The sequence below is a fragment of the Cupressus sempervirens genome, chromosome 2, assembly GCF_028749045.1.
Source record: "Cupressus sempervirens isolate cs-2001-9-10 chromosome 2, ASM2874904v1, whole genome shotgun sequence".
Taxonomy (NCBI): Eukaryota; Viridiplantae; Streptophyta; class Pinopsida; order Cupressales; family Cupressaceae; genus Cupressus; species Cupressus sempervirens.
Window position 1 is genome coordinate 165,271,081 of NC_143119.1, and position 24,512 is coordinate 165,295,592.

At 35.4% G+C, this 24,512-nt stretch overlaps 1 pseudogene across 1 annotated transcript; it reads left to right on the forward strand.

Annotated features, from left to right (window-relative positions):
* The first annotated feature begins 17,792 nt into the window (after positions 1–17,792).
* LOC149571566 (LEAF RUST 10 DISEASE-RESISTANCE LOCUS RECEPTOR-LIKE PROTEIN KINASE-like 2.4) lies at positions 17,793–20,303 on the forward strand (annotated as a pseudogene). The gene is made up of 2 exons (XR_016359831.1): positions 17,793–18,748; positions 18,842–20,303. The product of XR_016359831.1 is annotated as an LEAF RUST 10 DISEASE-RESISTANCE LOCUS RECEPTOR-LIKE PROTEIN KINASE-like 2.4 (transcript).
* The last annotated feature ends 4,209 nt before the right edge of the window (positions 20,304–24,512 follow it).

The window sequence follows — 24,512 nt, forward strand, 5'->3', positions numbered from 1 at the left end:
TCTACAAGTCAAAATTATGAATATTGAGTTTTACACAAACATAAATTGCACAACCACTGTTTCCTATACCTAAAGCCTAAAGATTGATCAACCACCCATGATTATCCTTAAGGGTGTGGATTCTTCCACACAATCATAACCTTGCAATATTATGACTATGAGAAAACAAACATAACATCTTATGGTCATCCTTAAAGGATTTGACCCCCGAACCCATACATATGCTAAAAACTTGAATCTTGTGACTAGGAGTAAACCAAAGATCATACACTTTGCTATTAATGCTTCCAAATAGACAACATCTGAAAAATTTATAAGATGGGTTTTATAAGTTTATGATTTGGATTTAAATTTGTTTTGGAGTTTATCTAAAATAATTACAAATGACAAAACAAATAAAAGATAAAAGTATGTTAGTCATAATATCGTTATTGGTAACAATGTTCCAAATGCAAAGAATTATTTGTTTGAGCTTCTAGCAATGATCAAGCAGCTTACTAAATGGCTTGATGAGTCTTGGAAACTTGTCCCATTGTATCCTTGCTTTCGCCAATTTGAAGTTTCTAGTTACATGCACACAATCATGACTTTACATCACAAAGCATTCACATTCTAACAATTTTCATGTTCTTTCATTACATTTTGATCTAAAAAAAAATTTGAAACTTTCACTTATTCAAATGACTAATCTAAAAATGGGTCCTATTAAAGAATCTAATATAAATTCAAATAATGTATCTAGATTCTAAACAAATCAAAACATAAAATCTATGATTTAAACTTATCTTATCACTTACACATAATAAAAATACCCACCTTGTCATGTGGATAGTCTTGGGGGAGAGGTTGCAACATTGTATTTGGATCCAATTGATCACTCTTTCTCTCTCTCCCTATTCAATCTAATGAACCAACTAGATTTTCTCTACATTTTAATGTCTCAAGTATTGCCTCGTGGTCTGACTTACAAACTTTCCAAAGAATCTTATTATGTGGTTTTTCACCATATTTTATCAAGTGGATGTTTGATGCAACAATAAGGTTTGAATAATGAAGAATCTTTCTCTCTATTCGCCAATCCTTGAATAACCACAAGTTAGGGTTCTTCATAGAATTCTTTCTAAGCCATGTGTTAGTTACAACCACCACACCAATATGGTACTCTAAACCTTCACCGTCTATAACGTAGTGATCCAATTTTTGTTTGGCTTGGACACAATGAAAAAAATAACAATATGTCCCTTCTTCATTGTATTCAGGTGCAGTAATAGTAAAAACATGGCCTGTAGTGACAAATGTACAAAATGTGGTCATTAATTCAAAAAATACTTAAGTAAAAGTTATAAAGTTACATATTAAAATTATATATATATATATATATATTACCATGTTGCACTAGATCAGACAAGTGGTCAAAGTTAATAGACGAATCCATCTCTACCAATTCTAGTGCTTGTGGGGGACAATAGGTGTCAATTGGGTCCAAAACCCATGTATCCCATTTGTCCACCCATTCATTTGACTCACAGTCATCCCAATTTTTCTTTACACATGATGGACAATAGCATGTCATTTTTCGTGTGTGGATACTCCATGAACTTGCATCAGAGATTCTAAAAGAGTGCAGCTCACTAGATCCTATTAGTGTGCAACAATCCTCATATGGTGCAATGTTAGTATTATCTATCAACAAAAAAATTCTATGAACCATAGACTCGCCTTCCTTACCTGGACCCATTGTAGAATTACACCACTGGATGATGGATTTTGCATCTATTAATATTGCTCCATCTTTGTACTTTAGGTCTTCATGAGCTAAGGCTCTTTTGATGCATGCACCCACACCATTGTGCTCTCCCTTTCCATGACCAGCCTCTATGAAATTCCACATATATTGAATTCTAGACAACCTGTGCATCCTGTTCAACCAATAGAACATCCATGCATTCTTGAATTGAGATGCATAATTTTCTGACCAAATAATGTGCTAACGGTATGTTATGCCCATGTTAGCCAAATCTCCATAAAATAATTAAGAACAACCATACACAAACTCCATAGAATGTGATCGATCATCACTGATGTAAAAATGGTACTCCCTCAAAATCTTTCTATCATCCTCTATACTTGTAGGTGAATGCATGAATGTTATGTGAACAAATATGGAAACCTGTTGAGAAGTATAATACTTTTCTTGCACTTCATTTTGTGGTTGTAGTGTGTAGTTCTCTACAAAGTCTACAACCGAAACAATTCTATCCAATGGAAATGTATCCTTGCACAACTTGAATTGCAAATCCAGCCATCGAGCTCTATGTGTATACCTTGCATACTTGTAAATAATCTTTCCATGAAAAATCTTCATGAACTCATACACTGGAATCTTTTCAATGACTAAATCACATCTTTTACCCTGTTTCCTATCTTTTAGAGCATATGTCACTATCTTAAATTTTTCGTAATCTACTATTTCATTTCTAATTGCATGTGTACTATCCATATCTTCACTAGTTGATAAAAGTTGTAAAAAATCACAAAATAAGCATGTACCATCCAAGTATGATGTCTTGTAAAACTATTGGCTATCCCCTATTTCACATAAAATGTTGCATGTGAATTTTCTTGAAGATCTTGGTGGCTCATTCATGTCACAATCTTATAAAGCAAACTTAGAATGCAAAAACACACATATATGCCTAAAAACATCAAAATGGTTAGAAAATTCAATAAGTATCCTACAACAACAAGTTGTGCATGTGTGATTTATCTTCACATAAAAAGGCTTACCCATCTCAAAAAATCTTTGACTTATTCAAATTTTAAGATACATACAAATAAAATTTTCAAAATATTGTGTTTGAGTTGAGTCCAAAAAAATGTTTCACATATGGGTCATGATTTTGGCTACCAATCCTCTTTCTTACAACATCTCTTTGATTAGGGGAAACATGTGAGTTATTTTTTCAAAAAAATTCAATCAATGATTTCAAAGCTTCACTAATTTCTTTATCCTTTCGTGGTAGTCTACCACTAAATGTCCATAACTCATTTGTTGTTGGATCTTCCAATCTCTCATGCCTTGACATGGCTCTCCTTAGAGTACCTTTACCAATTTTCAATGTTTTGCTTGTCTTTCTCATGAGTTGAGCTTTCTTAATTAGGGTACTTACTATTGTTGATGTAAGTACTTGTCTTGTGATATTACTATCTTTGGTGCATGATTGAGAACCCACTTTGTCATAAGCACTCATTAGATTCTTTACAATGCTTTTTTTTATTTGAATTGTCCATTGTTCTTAGCCCAAGAATCTTCATGATAGGTCTAAATTTCAAATTCCTCATCATTTCAAAAAATAATTTGCATTGACCTATAATATTTAATTCTTCAAAGAATAATCTCCACATATGATTAACTTTTCTTTGACAGGTACGCTTGCTAATCTTGTCAGGCATTGATTTCAAAATGTTAGTATCAATATCAATCAAATATTTTGGTGTTCTAAAATGAATTCTAGAAGGTGTTATAATATCTTCCATTCCCTCAACATTTTGAACATTAACATAAGGTTTAGTGTTTTATGTACCTTGAACCAAAGATGATGTGCCTTGGCAATAAGATGCAAAAGATGGAATATCACCTACTTGATATGTTGATGTCATGCCTTCAACATGACATGATGGAGTGTGTACATTATTGGATCTAAAAATTAGTATCTCTTTAATATGAGAGGATGATATGACTCCAACATTGGAAGATGGTGTAGCTTCACAATTCAATTGTCTTCTTGAGTGTAACAGTCTCATTCATTCTCTTTGTCTTTCCAATTCTTCCTCTTTGTTTCTTTGCATTGGTGGTTCTTGATCCTCTTCGAAAGTCAATTCTTCATTATTGCTTTGCAATTTTTTTTGTTGACGTAGTAGTTTTATTTTATCTCTTTTAATTGCCAAATCTCTCTCCCATCTTCAATTGTTTGAGTTTTTGGTTTCTTCCTTGGCATGATGATGATTTCTACATGTCAAATTATTCAAACATCTGAATTACTTACAATTTGTAAATTATAAATCATTCAAATACATATAAAGATTACAATTATTTCAATGAATACACAATATATATCAAACAACTTACCAAATTTCAAACCATTTTCAAATAACAATTCATTCAAACATACAAATTTCAATGAATTCACTATATATTAAATAACATGTCAAATTATAATCAAATTTGTCTCTATATATCAACAAACAATATTTAAAAAGGACTGCACTAACCTTTTCTATAGAAAGAATATTCATAAAGCTTATCCAATGATTGAATTTGGTGTTTGCTAGCTTCAAAAAGTCTTCAAATAGTGTTTGCTAACTTCCAACAGCTTGAAACTCGTGTTTTCTTTTGGAACAACAGAAGGCACAATAGACAAAAAGTAGAATATGGATCAGAAGGGACCCAAACTTTCTTTTTGACCATTTTTAGGTGATTTCACATAGTGCATATGCACTATATTGCATACTTGCTATGTCAAAACACATTCCTCCCTATCCCACTATCCCTCATCCCCTACTCTCTCTCTCTCTCTCTCTCTCTCTCTCTCTCCCTCTCTCCCTCCCTACTCTCTCTCTCTCTCTCTCTCTCTCTCTCTCTCTCTCTCCTCTCCAATCCCCTACTCTCTCTCTCACTCTCTCTCCCATCGCCTACTCTCCCTTACTCTCTCTCTCCCATCACCTACTCTCTCACTCTCTATCCTCTCCTATTCCCTACTCTCTCTCTCTCTCTCTCCCCCCTCTCCCATCCCTTGCTCTCTCTCTCTCTCTCTCTCTCTCGCTCTCTCTCCTCTTCCATCCCTTTCTCTCACTCTCCCTCTCCCACCGCCTACTCTCTCTCACCCTCTCTCATCTCCCATCCCCTACTCTCTCTGTCTTACACACTCCCATCCCCCCTCTCTCTCAGGCTACTCTCTCTCTCCCCTCTCCCATCCCCTACTCTCTCTCTCTCTCTCATTCTCCCTCTCCCTCCACCTACTCTATCTCTCATCCCCTACTCTCTCTCATTCTCCCTCTCCGTCCACCTACTCTATCTCTCATCCCCTACTCTCTCTCACACTCTCTCCTCTCCCATCCCCTACTCTCTCTCTTACTCCCATCCCCCCTCTCTCTCCCTCTCCCACCACCTACTCTCTCTCTCCCATTCCCTACTCTCTCTCACTCTCCCTCTCCTACTCCCTCTCCCACTGCCTACTCTCTCTCTCCCTCTCTCTCTCTCTCACTCTCTGTCAAGTCTCCCATCCCCTACTCTCTCTCTCTCTCTCTCTCTCCTCTCCTATCCCCTACTCTCTAGATCTCTCACACACTCCCATCCCCCCTATCTCTCTCCCTCTCCCACCACCAAATATCTCTCTCTCTCTCTCTCTCTCTCTTTCTCTCTACTCTCTCTCTCTCCCATCCCCTACTCTCACTCTCTCTCTCCCACCCCCCTACATTCTCTCACACTCTCTCTCATCCCCTACTCCCTCTCTCTCTCCCATCATGTTCTCTCTCTATGCTACCCCCTACTTTCTCCCTCTCACACTCTCTCCCATCCCCTACTCTCTCTCTCTTACACACACTCCCATCCCCCCCTCTCCCATCCCCTACTCTTTCTTTCACAGACACACACTCCCGTCCCCCATCTCTCTCTCCTCTCCCATCCCCTACTCTCTAGATCTCTCACACACACTCCCATCCCCCCTCTCTCTCTTCCTCTCCCACCACCTACTCTCTCTCTCGCTCTCTCTCTCTCTCTCTCTCTCTCTCTCTCTCTCTCTCTCTCTCTCTCTCTCCCTCTCCCTCTCTACTCTCTTTCCCATCCCCTACTCTCTCTCTCACTCTCTCCCATCCCCTAATCTCACTCTCTCTCTGCCACCCCCTACTCTCTCTCTCACTCTCACACTCTCTCCCATCCCCTACTCTCTCTCTCTCCCCCCCCCTCTCCCATCCCCTACTCTCTCTCTTTCACAGACACACACTCCCATCCCATACTCTCTAGATCTCTCACACACACTCTCATCCCCCCCTCTCTCTCCCTCTCCCACTCCATCTCCCACCACCTACTATCTCTATCTCTCACTCTCTCTCTCCCTCTCTACTCTCACTATCTCTCCCATCCCCTACTCTCTCACACTCTCTCCCATCCCCTACTCTCACTCTCTCTCTCCCATCCTGTACTCTCTCTCTACCACCCCTACTCTCTCACACACTCTCACACTCTCTCCCATCCCCTACTCTCTCTCTCTCTCTCTCTTATACACATTCCCATTCCCCCTCTCTCTCTCTCTCTCTCCCACTCCCTCTCCCAGTGCCTACTCTCTCTCCCTCATCCCCTACTCTCTCTCTTTCACACACCCACACACCCATCCTCCCTCTCTCTCCTCTCCCATCCCCTACTCTTTAGATCTCTCACACACACTCCCATCCCACCTCTCTCTCCCTCTCCCACTCACTCTACCACCACCTACTCTCTCTCTCTCTCTCTCTCTCTCTCTCTCTCTCTCTCTCCCTCTCTCTCTACTCTCTCTCCCATCCCCCACTCTCACTCTCTCTCTCCCATCCCCTACTCTCTCTCTGCTACCCCTACTCTCTCTCACACTCTCACACTCTCCCATCCCCCTTGTCTCTCCCTCTCCCTCTCCTACTCTCTCTCCCATTGCCTACTCTCTCTCTCTCCCATCCCCTACTCTCTCTATATCTCTCTCTCCCCTTTCTCATCCCCTACTCTCTCTCTTTCACACATACACACCCATTCCCCCCCCTCTCTTTCTCTTACACACATTCCCATTCCCCCCTCTCTCTCCCTCTCCCACTCCCTCTCTCACCAACTACTCTCTCTCTCCCATACCCTACTCTCTCTCTCTACCTCTCCCATCACCTATTTTCTCTCTTTCACACACCCACACACTCCCACCCCCCTCTCTCCTCTCCCATCCCCTAGTGTCTAGATCTCTCACACACACTCCCATCCCCCCTCTCCCTCTCCCACTCCCTCTCCCACCACCTACTATTTATCTCTCTCATTCTCTCCCTCTCTACTTTCTCTCCCCCATCCCCTACTCTCTCTCTCCCCTCTCCCATCCCCTACTTTCTCTCTCTCACACCCCTACTCTCTCTCACACACACTCCCATCCTCCTCCTCCTCCTCCTCCTCCTCTCTCTCTCTCTCTCTCTCTCTCTCTCTCTCTCTCTCTCTCTCTGTCTCTCCCTCTCCCATTGCCTACTCTCTCTCTGCCATCCCCTACTCTCAATCTCTCTCTCCCATCCCATACTCTCCCTACCTCCCCTACTCACTCTCTCTCCCATCTCCTACTCTTAATCTCTCTCTCCCATCTCATACTCTCTCTTTATCACCCCTACTCTCTCTTGCACTTCCTCTCTCTCCCATCCTGTACTCTCTCTACCACCCCTACTCTCTCTCACTTTCTCTCTCTCCCATCCCCTACTCTCTCTCCCCCCTCTTCCATCTCCTACTCTCTCTCTCTCTCTCTCTCTCTCTCTCTCTCTCTCTCCCTCTCTCTCTCACTCACACACACACACACACACACACACACCCACCCACCGCTGCCCCTCTCTCTTGCTCTTGCTTTGCCTCTCTTCTTCCCTCTCTATGCACTATTTAGGTCTCAATAGTGTGTTTGCACTATAGCGTACATGCGCTATTGAGACCCAAATTTAAAAAGCTTTAAATAGTGTGTGCATGCTATAAGGCATATGTGCTATTCAAACCTTTGCATTCTACCAAGCCTAAGGCTTGGTTTTTCCTTGGGGATTCAACCCAAATGTTTGGAGTCTATAAATTAGTCTGAGATGTGTTTTGTTGCAAACATACAAAAAATGATTGATTTTTCTTGTGTGCTCTCCTTCAAGATTCCTTGTGGTTGAGCATCAGTAAGATCAAGTTACATGACATTGTAGGTCTCTATGTCAGCTATATAACCATATAATTTATTTTTTATTTGAACTATTTCAAGCCTTTCATCTATAATTTTTTTTGAATATATGTTCATTTTTTGTCAAAAACCAACATGTACTAATTGGGCTATAGATTTGAGCTCATTCATCGAGTTTTGCAACAACTTAGTTTTTTAGAAACTAGAATCCATTCTACACACTTTGAGAAAAAGGAGTTTTGATTTTAGATTAGTTTTCAATCATTTCTAGGGGAAGCACACACATATTTCATATTTTTGGGATGTGTCTAGTTAAAAAATTCATAAAAAATAAAATACACATTATAAAATTACCTTAAAAATTTGGGATAAACTACATAGTGTTAAGTAACTTTTGACCAGAGTGATTAAAGAATTTCAAAAACCAAGTAAAAATTTTAGGGGGGCCACAGTTTGTACTGTGTTATGTTTTTTTGGAATAAATAGTACCACTTTCTGTGGCCCCCTTTTTTGAAGACCTAAAACTAATCCATTTTGAAAAAAATTTATTATTTTAGAAACTAGATTCAAAGGACTACTACTTTTATTTATTGTCATATCTTAAAATTTTGAGCATAATTATCTTCAAATTCTTGTTGAAGTTTAGAAATTGTTGATTTCAGAAAAAAATGTGTCCACTTATACCTCCCTTTTAGCATCACAACTTGGTGCACTTACCCCTCAATTGTGTGTGGAATTTACATTTGAATAGTTAAGATCCCCTAGGATCCCTAGGTCCATTAATGTATCTTAACATGTCCTACGGTCCATTCATGTATATTAGGTTTCATTAATACATACAAGGACCTAATGTAGCACTTAGGTACCTTTAAGACATGTATTAGGACCGCTTTGGATGAATTATGATACCTACGACCCCTTAAGGAATTCTAGGACCCCGATCCATCCCTTACAACATGTTACCCCTAAGACCCATTAATGTATCTTAGCATGTCCTAGGAACCATGAATGTACCTTAGGTTCAATAATACATGCAAGGATCCATTATAGCACTTAGGTACTCTTAAAATATACTAGGATCAATTTTGACCACTTGTGACACATATATAACACATGTGACACATATCTAACCTTTATGACATACATATGATACATATGATACATATGTAGCATGTATATATGACACAAATGACACATATATGACCCTTAGACACACCTATGACACATATGACCCTTTAAACCCCAACATCCATTAATATATCTTTGGATTATCTTATTATTTCTTATCCTTCCTCTCTCCCTATCTCCTTCCTTTTATTTTTATCTATCACCTTCCTTCTCTCACACTCTTGCTCATTTTATTTTTATCTACTAACAATACTACCTAACTCTCTTATTTTCTCACCCTCAAAGACCCCTTTATCTTTTTCATCTCTACTTGTTTGATTCTCCCTTTATCTCTCCATCTTTATCCCTCTTTCCCAAGGATCTATATCTCCTTATGTCTCTATCAAACTATCTAATCATTCACATCTCTCTCTCTCTCTCTCTCTCTCTCTCTCTCTCTCTCTCTCTCTCTCTCTCTCTCTCTCTCTCACACACACACACACACACACACACACACACACAAACTTTAAAAATAACATGGAGTTATTGGAATTAAAGTCTAATTATATTCATTATTTTGTGGTTTTATTCCTTTCATGTTTGGATCCCTACAAGTGGATGTATAAATCATTTTAAGATATCACTTATTTATTAAAACTGTTGTTGTCCAAGCATCATCATTTTCTAGATAGCCTACCAATTGACATTATGTATTCGACAAATGTATGAAAAAACAAACATAATGATCTTTTGCACCTCTTTGATTTATCCATTGCACAACATAATACAATTGCTAACTTACTTGATTTTTCATATAATTAAATATTTGACTATAAAACATATCATTTTTAATACAAATTTACTAAAAGCAATGTACCCAATAAAACTATAAATATAATTGCTAATTTGATTTAAAATAATAAATTATTTATATAAATCTCATTAATTTTTTGTAAACCACATTTAGAAGAATAAATAATCATGGAAATAGGTATGTAGTCCATCCCGACTTTACGAAGTTCAAACGATTGACCTTTGCATGTGTGGAGAGGCATAGAAATTCTTAGAATTTCTCCAAGCGGGATCCATGGGAAAGCCATAGGATTATGGTAGGAATATCCCGACCTTGGGGATGCATAAATTCTAGAAGAAAATATGTGTTAATGTGCAACTTGGCACATGAAGGAAAACAAGCCAACTCAGTCAATGAATAAACTGAACTAGCTTGATCAATGAAGGAACTGAGCCAACTTGGCTCATGAAGAGACCGAGTTAACATGAGATATTAACCCAACCAAAAAGTGTGTTAACCCACATCAAAGAATCTAGCCCATTGAAGGTCTCTCAAATCGGTTATCAGTGATGGGCTAAATGGGGGGTAAAAATGGGCAACAGTTACTGAAATCTCAATTCTAAGAGCGCATAGGAAAAAACTATCTAGTTAGAAGAAAACAAATGCCTTGTACAAAAATTTAGGATGAATAATCTTATGCTCATTCTTGGATGCACTTGACAAATAAAGATCACATTGAAGTGTGTGGTTCAATTAGAGGCCCATATTTAACAAATACAGTTAGTAACAGATGTATCAAGAGCTATGGTGTTTGAGAACAATGTCTCAAAGACAATTTGGAGAGAAGAAGTTAACACAAATGTATATATAGTGAAAAAATTTCAAATTAGACAAGGTACTGAGAAGACCCCCTATGAGCTTTCATTTGGACATACACCCTCGGTTAAGTATTTCAAAATTTTTGTAAGTAAGTGTTACATTAAGTGAGAAGATGAGATTGGTAAGTTTTATGGATGAAGTGATGAAGGTATTTTTATTAGTTATCCATTGAAAAGTAAAGCATACATATGTTTTAATCAAACAACCAATACTATTGTTGAGAGCATGAATGTTAAAGTTGATGAGAAGTTTTGAATTCAAGAAAGAATGCTTGATTATAATTCTGATGAAGTGACTAATCCCAAGGCTAACCAAGAGAATACTGATTTTTTTTATGAAATTGACATATATTTACCAAATGACATACAGATTGTGGAAAGAAGAGAAGAACCAAGGAGTGAAGCTAGAGCTAAAGTAAGATTTGAGACAGTGACACCTAATAAGAACTTGATATATAATCATACTATTGATTAGATTACTGGTAGCAAAGACAAATGAGTGATGAAAAGGAACAAGGTATAAAGAGAAGAACTATGTTTCATTTCTCAAACTGAGCCTAAAAGTGCAAATGAAGATAGTTAAGATGAATTTCAAATTCAAGCTATGAGAGAAGAATAAGATCAGATTGAGAAGAATGATACATGGGAATTGGTTCCTAGACCTAAAGACAAGAATGTTATTGGAACTAAGTGGATTTTCAAAAATAAGATGAATGAACAAGGTGAGGTAGTGAGAAACAAATAAAGACTAGTATGTAAAGGTTATTCACAACAAGAAGGTATTGATTATGAGAAAATATTTGCACCTGTTGCTAGAATAGAAGCAGTTAGAATGTTTTTTGCATATGTCGATAACAAGAAATTCAAAGTGTATCAAATGGATGTCAAATCAACATTTCTGAATGGAGAACTTGAAGAAGAAATTTATATTGAACAACTTAAAGGTTTTCCTTTAACAAAAGGAGACATGGTTTCTAAGCTTGAAGAAAGCTTTGTATGGATTGAAACAAGCACCTAGAGCTTGGTATGCAAGGTTGGACAAATATATGGCCAAATTAGGATTTTCTAAAGGTATTGTAGATAGTAACTTTTATCAGAAGGAAATTGAGAATGTTTTGCTAATTGTTGAAGTTTTTTTGGATGACACAATATTTGGAGGTAATGATGAAGCAAGTGATAAATATTCTAGTGAAATGAAGAAGGAATTTGAGATGAGCATGATTAGTGAGATGAAGTATTTGTTGGGCTTACATATTGTGTAGAGAAATGATGGTATTTTAGTATCACACACTAAGTATCTGAAAGATTTTCTAAAAAGGTATGGTTTGGAAAGTTGTAAACCTATTGTTACACCTATAATAATTGGTCATAAATTATCTAGAAAAGTTGAGACATATATTGTTGAGAAGAAGAAGTATAGATCTATGATTGGAGGATTATACTATTTGAGTTACACAAGACTAGATATAGCTAATGCAGTTAGCATTGTGGTGAGATTTCAATATGATCCTAAAGAATCATAGTATGCAGCAATAAAAAGGATTTTTAGATATTTGAAGGGTACACCTAATTTTGGGTTATGGTATGACACATCAAATTACTTTAAATTATGTGCATTTACTAATGTAGATTGGGAAGGTAGTATGGATGACATAAAGAGTACAAGTGGTGGATCATTTTTCTTAAGAGGAAGCTTACTTTCTTAGCTAAAAAAGAAACAAGATTGTATTTCTCAGAGCAAAAAAAAAAACACTATGTAATAGCAATGAATAATTGTAATTAGACCATGTAGATGAAGCATATGTTAAAGGATATTGGAGTTAAGAGTTATAGAGACTGTTATCATACATTGTGATAACACAAGTATAGGAAGTGTGTATAAGAATCATGTGTTACATTCTAAGGCAAAATACGTATCTATTATCATATTTTGATAGAGAAAGTTGTAGAGAAGGAGATCTAATTAGAGCATATATTAGTACAAAGGAGAAGATAGAAGACATATTTACAAAGCCTTTATCGAATGATACATTTGAGTACCTAAGAGGTATGCTTGGGGTTATGTCCCTACCTACTTATTAGTAGTTGATGTAGAGATTGCATCAATCTAGCAATACAAAGCATTAATATTTATCTAGACTATGGGAGTATTTGTGTTTGAGCTAAGTCATGAAGCACTCTTGGTAACCAATATTTAATAGTGTCTTTGGACACCTAAGCTTGTCAAATATTTATTTGTAGAAGAATTGACATAAGGATTCCTTTTTCAATGATGTCAATGGGGGAAAAGATGTACATGAAAAACATCACATGATACATTGAAATGGGGGAGAAAAAATGGAGAAAGTATCAATGTCAATGGGGGAAGTATATCTATGGGGGAGAAGCATTAATTGAGATTTTTTCCTAACATTCAAATTTGATTGATGAAGAGGATTTGAAAAGAAAGAGTATAGTGAGTAGTTGCAGCAGATTTGGTATTCATGAAACTAGATGTTTTTCATCTATGTTGCCACCAATGCCAAAGGGGGATATTGTTATCATGAATGTTGATGATATTCCTATGGGGGAGTATCCTAAGACTGTTGGAGCATTTAGGAGATTCTTATCATGATTGTGTGTTGCATTCATGACTATTTTTTTCGTTGATGTCAAGATACTTATGAATATGTGAAGAGTCGTAGAGAAGCACATAGTAATTGAGATCACGAGGTTAGAGGACTAAAAATAAAGAAAAGTGTAGTTTAGGACATGTTCTACAAAGTTTCATGATGGCGTAGCTAAGAGCACACAAAGAAATATGAAGAGAATTGACAATTATTCAAGATTTATTGAAGAAATTTTTTTGGTCAAGTTCCTAAGAAGCAATTTTCGGTAATTGGATTATATCTCCTAATAGAGATACATTCTAGTTAAGCATTTTTAGATAGAGGTAGAAGACATGATGATGATGGTTTAGTTGATCATGCAAAGTCTGAGGTTGTGCATGTGAAGATTTGTGGAGACTATGAGTCAAAAATGTTATGTAATTATGGAAAGATGCAATATAATGTGTATTATATTATCTTAATGAGGTTCTATTGTAAATGTAGATTGAGAAATCCTTAAGGCTGATTTAATAATTAGTTTGAGGACTTGGTATAAAAGAAAAAAAAAATCCTTTTAGTTAAGTGTATGTGTGTCAAGTGATTGTGAATTGAAACTATTGACTGCAAATTATAAGTAAGTGATCTAAGGGATTTTATGTGATGTGAGTATGTGAATCTAGATGCAAGATTCAATAAATCTGATATTGAGATCAAAGAAGTGTTTCATGCAATAGAGGCACAATGATTATATTTGGCAGAGAGTGCTAGTGGAAAATTGATCATTTGGTATGATTCTAGAAGGAATACTACTAAGGCCAGTTGGATAGCTAGTTCATTTGTCTTTACCCTCAAGGTGCTTGGACAATGGGTCCTTCTGCCTTCTACAACTCCTAACAAGGTTGGAATCTCCTCACATGGATTCAAAGTCTCCTAATAGGGACTAATATGTACTAAACGTAATTTATTGACTCCTAATAGGGTCCATCCTCTTACAAGGAATTGATACATTAGTATATCATTTTGTGGGTACCATCCCCACTGGGGTTTTCCCCTTGATCAAGAGTTTCCCTAGTTAACAAATTTGATATTATTGTGCATAGTTATCTTCTCGTCGTTGTTGTACTTGTTGATTACATGTTCCCAATTTAATAAGGTTAATAAGTTTTCTTTAAATTGGATAACTAATTTATCCCACCCCCTCCTCTTAGTTATCTTGGTGGACTTTACTTTCAAAAAGACTTGCCCTTGTATGTTTCACCATATTAAAATTGCCTCCTACCACCTAGTTAACATTAGGAAAACTTTTATACATCTAATCTCATAATTAATTTGTCTTTTTCACTATTAGAGGCATAAACTGATAAAAACTAATGTATTTTTCTATTGATAAAGGTTAGGAGCTACCCACAACAATAAGAAGGGTCCTCAACTTTATCAAGTTATTTTTGAAATCTACATCAATGACCTTCCCTACTTCTATGTGCTACATATAGAAGAAAGATGAATATCTATATAAAATAAGTGTGATAGATGGCATTGATATTACCTTCATGAAGAAATATAATATCTAGTTTGCACTCAATGATGTAAAATATTTGACTCCATATTCATGACGAGGGAGAAAATTCCCTCTTACATTCTAAGACAAATTTGAAGATCATGGTGATGAAATTTTAGAAATGGTCTCCTCTTATGGGAAAACATAATCGAACGAATTAAACATCACACACTAAGGCTTGATTCCTAGTGCAAAAGTGTTAAATAGTCAAAGTTTGACTTACTTTTCTAGGCTTAATTTCTTCCTTAGTGTGTGATGTTTAAGGTTGGCCCAACATAATGGGGGTTAGTAAGAGAAAATAAGTCGTTGGAAATTTCTTAATATTTAGAAGGAAAAGGGGATCAAAAATTTTCCTTGGAATGGTAGGAGGAAAAGAAGAGCTCCATCCCACCTCCCTTACATGTGGCGTTGAAGGAGGGAAAGAGTGATAAGAGAAAAACATGTACCTTAAATTCTAAGAATTCTAGAATTTTAATTTACTTTCCTCGCCATCTTCAAAATATCAATCATTACAATATCTTGGATGGGTGAATTAAACATATCTAGGTACTTGTTATGATTTTAAACATCAGATGGGACATGTTGTTTCTTAGGGTAAAAGAATATTATCATTAGGCATAACTAAATTTTGGGCTAGAGATTTTATTAAATGTTGACTAGTAGGTGACATTATCTTGTAATATTGTAATCTGACATTTCTTGACATGACAGTCTCTTATCAGATAGCCCTCTTTATAGTAATAAAAACAAGCATTGGGTTTATTTAAGTATATATTAGAGGTTTGTTAAAATTAAAACTAGGTCCTTATATGTTTTATATTTTTAGATGTGTACTTGTTTAAGTTCATTCCTTCACATACTCTTGGATGAACCCTTAAGGTCAAGAATTTTTCCTCACTACTTTTGCACTAGATGACTCTTATATTGAGCTAAGACACCATTTCTCACAAGAAAGTCCTAAATGCTAGTTTCAAAAATGAAATTTCACTCACATAGGGTAACATGACTTAGATGGGCCTCTAGGATAAAAATATAAGGTTTAAGCTTGTAGATCAAAAAATCTAACTACATATGATCCAAGTGCCATATTGTAGTACAACTTGTGCACGGTCACCTATTTTAAAATTTACAAAAAAAATAATCTTTATCTAAATCCCTTATTTAAGCCTAAATCTCCCAACCCCTAATATGCTAGTCAATTTTACTTTATTTACAAAAACCAAATTACGAGGGCATGCCTCTTAAGAAAAATAAAATTACAATTTTGTGCTAGCATTCAACAATGCAGTCCATTACATTACTAGGGACCATTAATTGTAAAGTTTTGTAACCTCTTTTTTTTTTTTTATTCTAATATTTTGTTTTGTACTTCTGTCATTCTACTTGTTTCTATTTCCTTTCCCATTATTGTAGTTTATTCTTCTCAAATAGCCAAATTTTCTTCCTCCATGCTTTTCACGGAGTTTAGTAAAAAGTTCCTCTAATTCCTAGTTGTTGGCTTGAGCCTCATCTTCCCTTGGTGTCTTATTCCTCTTTTCTATTCAAAAATTTCAACCCTAGCATATAGCTGCAAATTACGAGCAGTGGGGGTACCTAAAGGTGAACTCATACGAGCCTACTCCACCATTGTCAATTATGTGGAGCCAACAATTAACACATCTAGAATTGCAAAAAACCCTCATTCATTTGCTCTAGAAACTCAAATGTGATATAATTTAAATTTTGACTAAAATATAAAAAATTTAAAAAGTTCTGCAATACAAGATCTTTTAAATTTAATACTTTTTCATAAATTGTAACAATTTGTTTATCAATTAAAATTTTAAATAATACATTGTGTTATATATATATATATATATACACATATACATACATATATATATACATATACATATACATATATATATATATACATTGTGTTATATATACATACATATATATATATATATATATATATATATATATATATATATATATATATATACATACATATATATATACATATACATATATACATATACATATACATATACATATATACATATACATATACATATACATATACACACACACACACATATGTACATATATATACATCTATATGTGTGTGTGTGTGTGTGTAATATGTATGTACACACACACACACACACACACACACACACACACATATATATAATTTACTAAATCTAAAATAATTTATACATTATTTGCATAATTTCATTAATCTATTCTACACCACATTCATGAAAAAAAAAAAAATTTAAATTATAGGGAGTTCAGACCTGCAAGGCAACCCAGCAAGGCACGAGGCCTCTAAGCTACCAACCAGTAAAAGGCACCACTTGAAAATATTATTTGTCTTTGCACAACCATTAATTTTGGCAATCATAATCTTGGGAGGCTAAAGATGTGTAAATTGGTGTATTGAAATAAGCTAAATTTAATTGGGCAAATTTGTGTAGTGAGATGTGTCTCTAGAACCACTGAAATTTCGTAGAATTTGATGAAGCCGAGTTTAATAGGATAATGATTTGCTGTAGAATCCTAGCACTCTAAGAATAATGTTTGTACCTTGTATTTTGCATGTTTGCATGGTAGGAAAAAGCTCCGAACCGGTATTGAATTGACGATAAAGTAAACACCCAGGCAATACCCACATTTCATATTATGGATTCCTTGCAATTTCTCTCTTCGTAGGGATATTTTCGTAGAAATATCCAGGCATTTGGGAAGCCAGAATTGAGAACTTTCAGTGCTCTCGAAAGGCTACACCCGAAACTTCCTCGAGGAACCGTTTCACGGAAGTCAGATATTTTCTGTAGTCACGGGCGACTGTGACACTTAAAAGAAAAGCGCGTGGGATTTTATCACCAGCAGATGTGAATAAGGAAGAAAGAAAGAGACAACCGAAATCGTTCGGAAATTCTGGTGTTAAATTTGTCCTAGTTAATTGAGTAGGGGCAACGGAAAAGAAGAATCAATTTGGCGTATTGACTCCGTTGTGGTCTTCCTTGCGCCGGGTCTTTCTCTCCCCCTTCTCTCCCAAATCTTTCCCTGCTATTAATCTGCTCTTCATCGGATCTCTCTACTTCAATTCTAGTACTGTTTTGCTTGTTGCTCCTGTAAACGACTGAAGATGAAAATGGAAGGCCTACATCGTTATCTATGTTGCTCTCGGTATAGCAGTCTATCCCCTCTATACCCCCTGCGCTCCCTCTTTCTTGTCTTCACGATTTTCATATGTTGCCTGCCTCCTTCATGTCGAGCTTGCCAAGCACCCTGGAAATGTGGGAATCTAACATTCTCATATCCCTTCGTAACAATGAACAGCAGCTGCGAGGACCCTGCTCTTCGGGTTGACTGTGATTCTGCACTGCATATGCCTCTAATCAATATTAGCGCCCATCAATACTACATACTGGATATATCAGAGAACTGGAAGATGGACAATTGGTATGAGGATCCCACTATAACAATAATCGACAAGGATCAGTGGAGTCAGCGATGCAATCCATTGTTCAGTAGCCATACATCGGAAATCTGGTCCAGTCCCCAATTTAGCATTGCCCATGACGGCAGGAATTTAACTCTATGGGAGGATTGCTCTCCTCTCACAATTCAGGAAAACCTAGTGTACCCACTATCATGTAACCGTAGTTGGTCTTTAAATTCGACTGAGGAGTTAAGTTTTGGGAGAATGTGTAAGTCGCGGGTTACTTTGCCAGTCCCAGCTGAGAGCTTGGAAAAATATCCACCGGATCTACCTTATCTAGGGCTCCGAATAAAGTGGAATCCCACCCAAGAGTGCGAGCGTTGCCTGTATCACCAGGGGATTTGCGAATATGAAACCAATTCAATGCAAGTTCATTGCAATTGCACGGACAGCCCCAATCCAGACTGCCGCTCTGGTAAGAACACTGACTCCATTCTCTCTCTATTCAATCCTACAAAAGTTTATGGTAAGAATTGTTCATTGAGCTTTATGTATTGGCGCGTTGCAGACAATTCAAAGACTAAACCTGCCAGGTCTATTATTCTAGGTGACTGGACATTAACTTCTTTATCGATTGTGGCTTTAAGAGATGATGTATACATTTCGTCGGAAATAATTATTAAATTTACCGAATTTTATGGATTGCGGCGTGGGGACAATCCTTAATGTTTATTCGAGGAGGTTTTCACCCACTTCCTCTCAGGAGCCCGATCTGTCCGGCGTGGAGAAATTTCTGCAAGATTATGTTCATCAAATGCCATCTAGATATTCCTACTCTCAGCTCACAAAGATCACCAATAACTTTGCTCATAAAATAGGGGAAGGAGGTTTTGGTGTCGTATATAAAGGAAAGCTACCTAGCGGCGAACTGGTGGCCGTCAAAATGCTTGATCAGTCAAGGCGATGTGAGAATCAATTCATGAACGAAGTAGCAACCCTCGGAAGGGTCCATCATGTTCATTTGGTTCGCCTGATGGGATATTTCTATGAAGAATATAGAAACGCGTTGGTGTATGAGTACATGGCTAATGGATCTCTGGATGAGTTCATATTTGTAGGAAGACAAAAAGAAGAAATCTTAAATTGGGCACAGCTGTATTCAATTGCTTTCGGTGCAGCTCGTGCAATAGCATACTTACACCAAGATTGTAACAACCGTATCATTCATTTTGACATTAAACCCCACAATATATTATTAGATGTGGATTTAACACCCAAAATAGCTGATTTTGGTCTGGCGAAATTGTGCGGCAGGGGAGACGATCACATATCAATGACAGCTGCAAAAGGAACGCCAGGGTATGCTGCTCCAGAGGTGTGGAATAGAAATTTGGGGTCTGTAACAGACAAATCAGACGTTTACAGTTTTGGAATGGTATTATTGGAGATGGTTGGAGGAAGGAAGAATGTCGATGTGTAGGTAAGTCGGTCCAGTCAATTGTATTTTCCAGAGTGGGCATTCAAGATGATGGAGAAGGGTGAGTTAGAGAGGGGATTGAGGGGAAGTGGTAGGGCAGAAATAGAATGTGAGGAGATGGAGAAAGGAGTGAGACTGGCCAAAGTAGGACTGTGGTGCATTCAATACAACTCAAGAGATAGACCGAGCATGAGCAGAGTGGTTCAAATGATGGAAGGAAATGGAGATGATGTCAGCAATCCTCCCCTCCCTTTCAATTCATCACACAGGGCTGCACCGTCAACACATACAAGTGAAGATTCTTCTGTGTAAGTAAACAGGGGAATCTCATCGACACCCTTCATTCTGCTCGTCGACTTAGTCCCAAAGAGATGGGAACAAAAAAGTGAGATCACACATATGATAAGTGTTCAACCTCACCGTACATAAACTCTCTTACTTCATTCCAACTCATTGAGGATTATTTTTAAATGTTTTTGGTGTGACTATATTATTTTTATTTTCTTCGAAGTATCGTTTAATGCATCTTTGAAAATTGTCTTAAGTTGACGAACATATGTATTTTTTGAAGAAAGTGTGACTCTATTTTTATTTTCTTATTTATCATATCTATGCAACTTTGAAAGTTGTGAAGAGCACAATTTGATTAGAATTTATTAATTTTATATTAAAAACATTGTCTTCATTAAAAATTAGAATTGATTATGTATTACATATGGTATTAAATGTTAATTTTAAAAAACGTTAAATAGCGAGATGTTGACAATAGTTTTCTTCTATGTGTATAATTATATATTTTTCTATTATTTTGAATGTATTTTATCATTTTAATCTTGGTGTCTTTCATTATGCAAGCTGGAAATTTCTTCACACTTGAATTGGTGATAGTAACTATCTTTATCTTTGCAGTCTCACTTTTTCTTCCTTCTTAGAAGATTTTCATTACCTTTTTTTGTGGATATTGTTGTCATAAAAAACAATGATATCAGGGTAATCTCTTCTTTCTTGGTTGAATCTTTTTTTTCTTGGTTGACAATTGCAATCCTTCAAACTATTATTTGTTTAGTGGTACAAATATCTATTCTAAACAACAACTTTGTCTTATTATAGGATTCACAATGTGCATGTGTAAGTGGGTGTAGATGTCTGTGCAAGTGCAAGCTCGTGTGTGTGTGTGTCGTATGCCTACATATACTTATATATGTTAGTTCATACTCTCTATGATTTTTTGGTTTACTTATATTGTTCTTGTTCTTTTTTCACTTTAAGACTATGTTTGGATTTTTCTCTTATTGTGCTTCATTTTATTTCATAGTAATTTTTTTTTTCTTTTTTCTGGGTAGTTTTTTTATTTTTATATTTTGTTTTGTTATTTCTTATTTTCCCTTGCTTGTGTTATTTTATCTTTTGGTAGGGTTTTGTGTGTGTGTGTAATTTATTCTTTTTATTATTTTGTTAGGTTTTGTTTTCTTCTTTCTTTAATTTTTTAACCTCTTTATTTTATTTTAGCAATCATTTTATTTCTTTTTATTTATTTTATTTTATTATAATTTATTTATTTCATTTAATGGTCTTGTTTCTATTTTAGGTTTTTAAAATTGATCCTCTCTTTTCTTTGATTTTATTCTTATGGTTCATTTAGGGGTTGGCTTGTTGTGTTTCTTCTTTGTATTCCCATTTACTTCCCTCATCTTCTTATGCTTCTTTCTCTTGGTCTACATGTTCCTCTTTGCCCACATTCTCTCTTCTTTTTGTAATGTCTTGGTCTACAATCTATTCTATTTCACATTCTTACACCCTCTCATCCGAATGATGTGTCATGAAGTATAATCTCAAACATTGATGCTAACAATGTACACACAATTTGACCTAAAAGAATAACACATTTTATGAATTGTAGAAATCTTCTATCTTCAAAGCACAATGTGTTTTACTTTTAGCTTTTGGCCCATAAACAAAAACAATATGCATGTTTTAGAAGGGACAACACTTTGAGCACAATCTATTTTACTAAAAACTGATAATCTAGTGAAATTTGTCATAGATTAAAATTATGAAAATATTAGATGATAGCATAATAAGTGCAAGAGACTAATCTATAAGACATTAAAAACTTGAAGGTTCAAACCTTAATTCAATAATAGGTTTGCTAGCATTTCCTTTGCACACTGAAAACTTTTCTTTATCTATAAATGAAGAATTACTACTTGATTTGCAATCGTATCATTTCAATGTTAATGGAAGATGATGAAGCCACCATGTGTAGTTATTTTTTTCTTTCTTTAGAATCCATTTTCCTTCCCACAATTGTTTCATTTTTAAAACTTAGAAAATCATCATCATGCAAAAGATTGATAAGTTAGTTGATACCAATGATACTTCTCAAGTTAAATCAGAGAGTTTTGCAAAAGCATATTAACATCTTGTACAAACTATGGAACTATCCATGGAAGATTTAGATGTTCTTCCTTTAAATCAAACACAAATGATGATTGCCAAGATCACATCAAAATTATTAACCTTTGTTATTGATAAATGATCTACTTAGCAACTTCCAAATAAGAGAAACAACAATATAGATTAGATATGGTACCTCTATTCCATTCCTTTTTACATGTTAAGAGATTAATCTACGAGAAACAAAAAAATCACTTGAATAATGTATGGTGATTGATAGTCACACCCAAAATTTTAGCAATTCTTGCTAAGATGAAAATTGAGGGTAAGATATTGCCTTCATTTATACTTATACAGGACAATGAAAGAGACCATATTGTTCACTTTCTTATTTTTCCTTGATGACAAGGATGGTGTGGGTCAATTTATCCTTTTTTAAAATAATGCAAGGTTTTGAGTTGGCACTTTAATCTTTAGTGATTATTTTATACATATTATTAAGGTGTCTTGTCATGAATTTTATTGGCAATACTTATATACTTGTATGCATAAGTGAAAAGGACTTTTCAGCTATGATATTATTAGACCAAGTAGACATGACATACTATGAACTAGAACTCAAAAGTATTAAACTTCACTTTGGGATATATTAAAATTGAAAAAGATTGATTCTTTTTGTGTTGTGTTTATGATACTATCACAAGGCATATGTAAATTTTTTGTGAACTTTTCCACATTGATTCATCCCACTCTTAGAGTGAATGTACTTCCAATAATATTGATAATTTGAATAGTGATGAATTAGATCATGTTTGACTAGATGAAAAGAATAAGCATGCTATGATCCTAGCAGTGCAGTTTCCATATTGACAATGGCTACTAAAGATGATGCATTAACAAGTCCTATCATTCATTTAATTTGCATTCATATAACAACCTTTCTTTCATGCTCAAAATTATAACCATCAATTTTTTAATGTCATAAATATCTCAAAGCATGGATGTAGCCAATGGAATTGTAATTCAAGAATATTGTGTATAATCTACTACATGGAGCAAAAGCTTAGAAAAGAGCACTGCCAAGTATATAAAAGAATATCAAAATAAATAGAAGAGCTTGAGGTGGTTATTTGAGATATCAATTAAAATAGTACCGATAAAAATTAGGAATTAGCTACCTATCAAATTATTGCTAAGATATTATTTCTTCTAATGAGGTTACAAGTGCTTAATACTTTCATCACAAATCAATAATAAGGAAAGGAAAACATTATAACCTCAATTATTGTAATTGATTTTGAGGAGTCAATTACTTGAAAGTCCAAACCTGAAAAGTCTTACTTAAGGGAGTCTTTAAAAAGGATTTTTGTAAAAAATGATAATGGAGGAGGTGTTGTAGAGAGTCCAAGATCTTGTGCTCAAGTGGAGGAAATATATAATAATTTTAATATTATAAGAGGAGAAGATATCAAATACACTATTTTTTTAAAATATGATACTTTTGTAGAGTGTTGGTCAATGAAATAAAGGAGATTTATTGAGCTTTATATTTATTATATTTCTTCTGGTTGTGTAGCATTAGAAAATGGAAACAAGTCAACCCTATGTATGCATTAAAGGGGGAAGACAAAGATCCACCCTTTTGGATTAGATTTGATTAATACAAGAGAGAGTGTCAAACCAAAACCTAATAGAAAAAAGAATGACTAACTTGGATTTACTTCCCTCTCACCCCCACCTTAAGAGGATTTAAGTAAAATTGGAAAAATAAGTAATGTTAAAATGGAAAGTATGGAAATATAAAAGAGAAGATGATACCTTCTAGAAAAAAAAACCTGAAAATATGTTGTTTGATGGTGTAAAAAGCTATTGTAACCTAAGATCTAGTTTGAAGTATGTGGGGTAGATAAAACCAAAAAATATTGCACAGATCAATGAGGGGAAAACTAGATTTTCAGTGGTGAAAAGAGATCTTCAAGGGTGCAATGCACCTCTGACAATAGTGTGCAACATTGATTTTGATTTTGGCATTCCAAAAAAGGAAAAAAGGGTATTCAAAACAACAACCTATTCGTCAATCTAATATCTAAAAGCTACAAAATAAGGAGATTGTTTATTTTTTGTTGGGTGGGTGTTCCTCAATCAAAACCTAGTTTAGGAATTAACCAACAATCTAGCATATAGATTAATAGGATTTCTGAGAGCCTATTAATTAATACCAAGTCCTAAGCCAGTGTAAACTTATTAAACAAGCACGTAATAAAATTTAGGATAGCTATTTGTCAGATCTTCAACAAGAGGATATTCATGAGAAAGAGTGGTATAAGGAATGATAATAAGAGGAGGAGGAAAAGTGGACTTATAT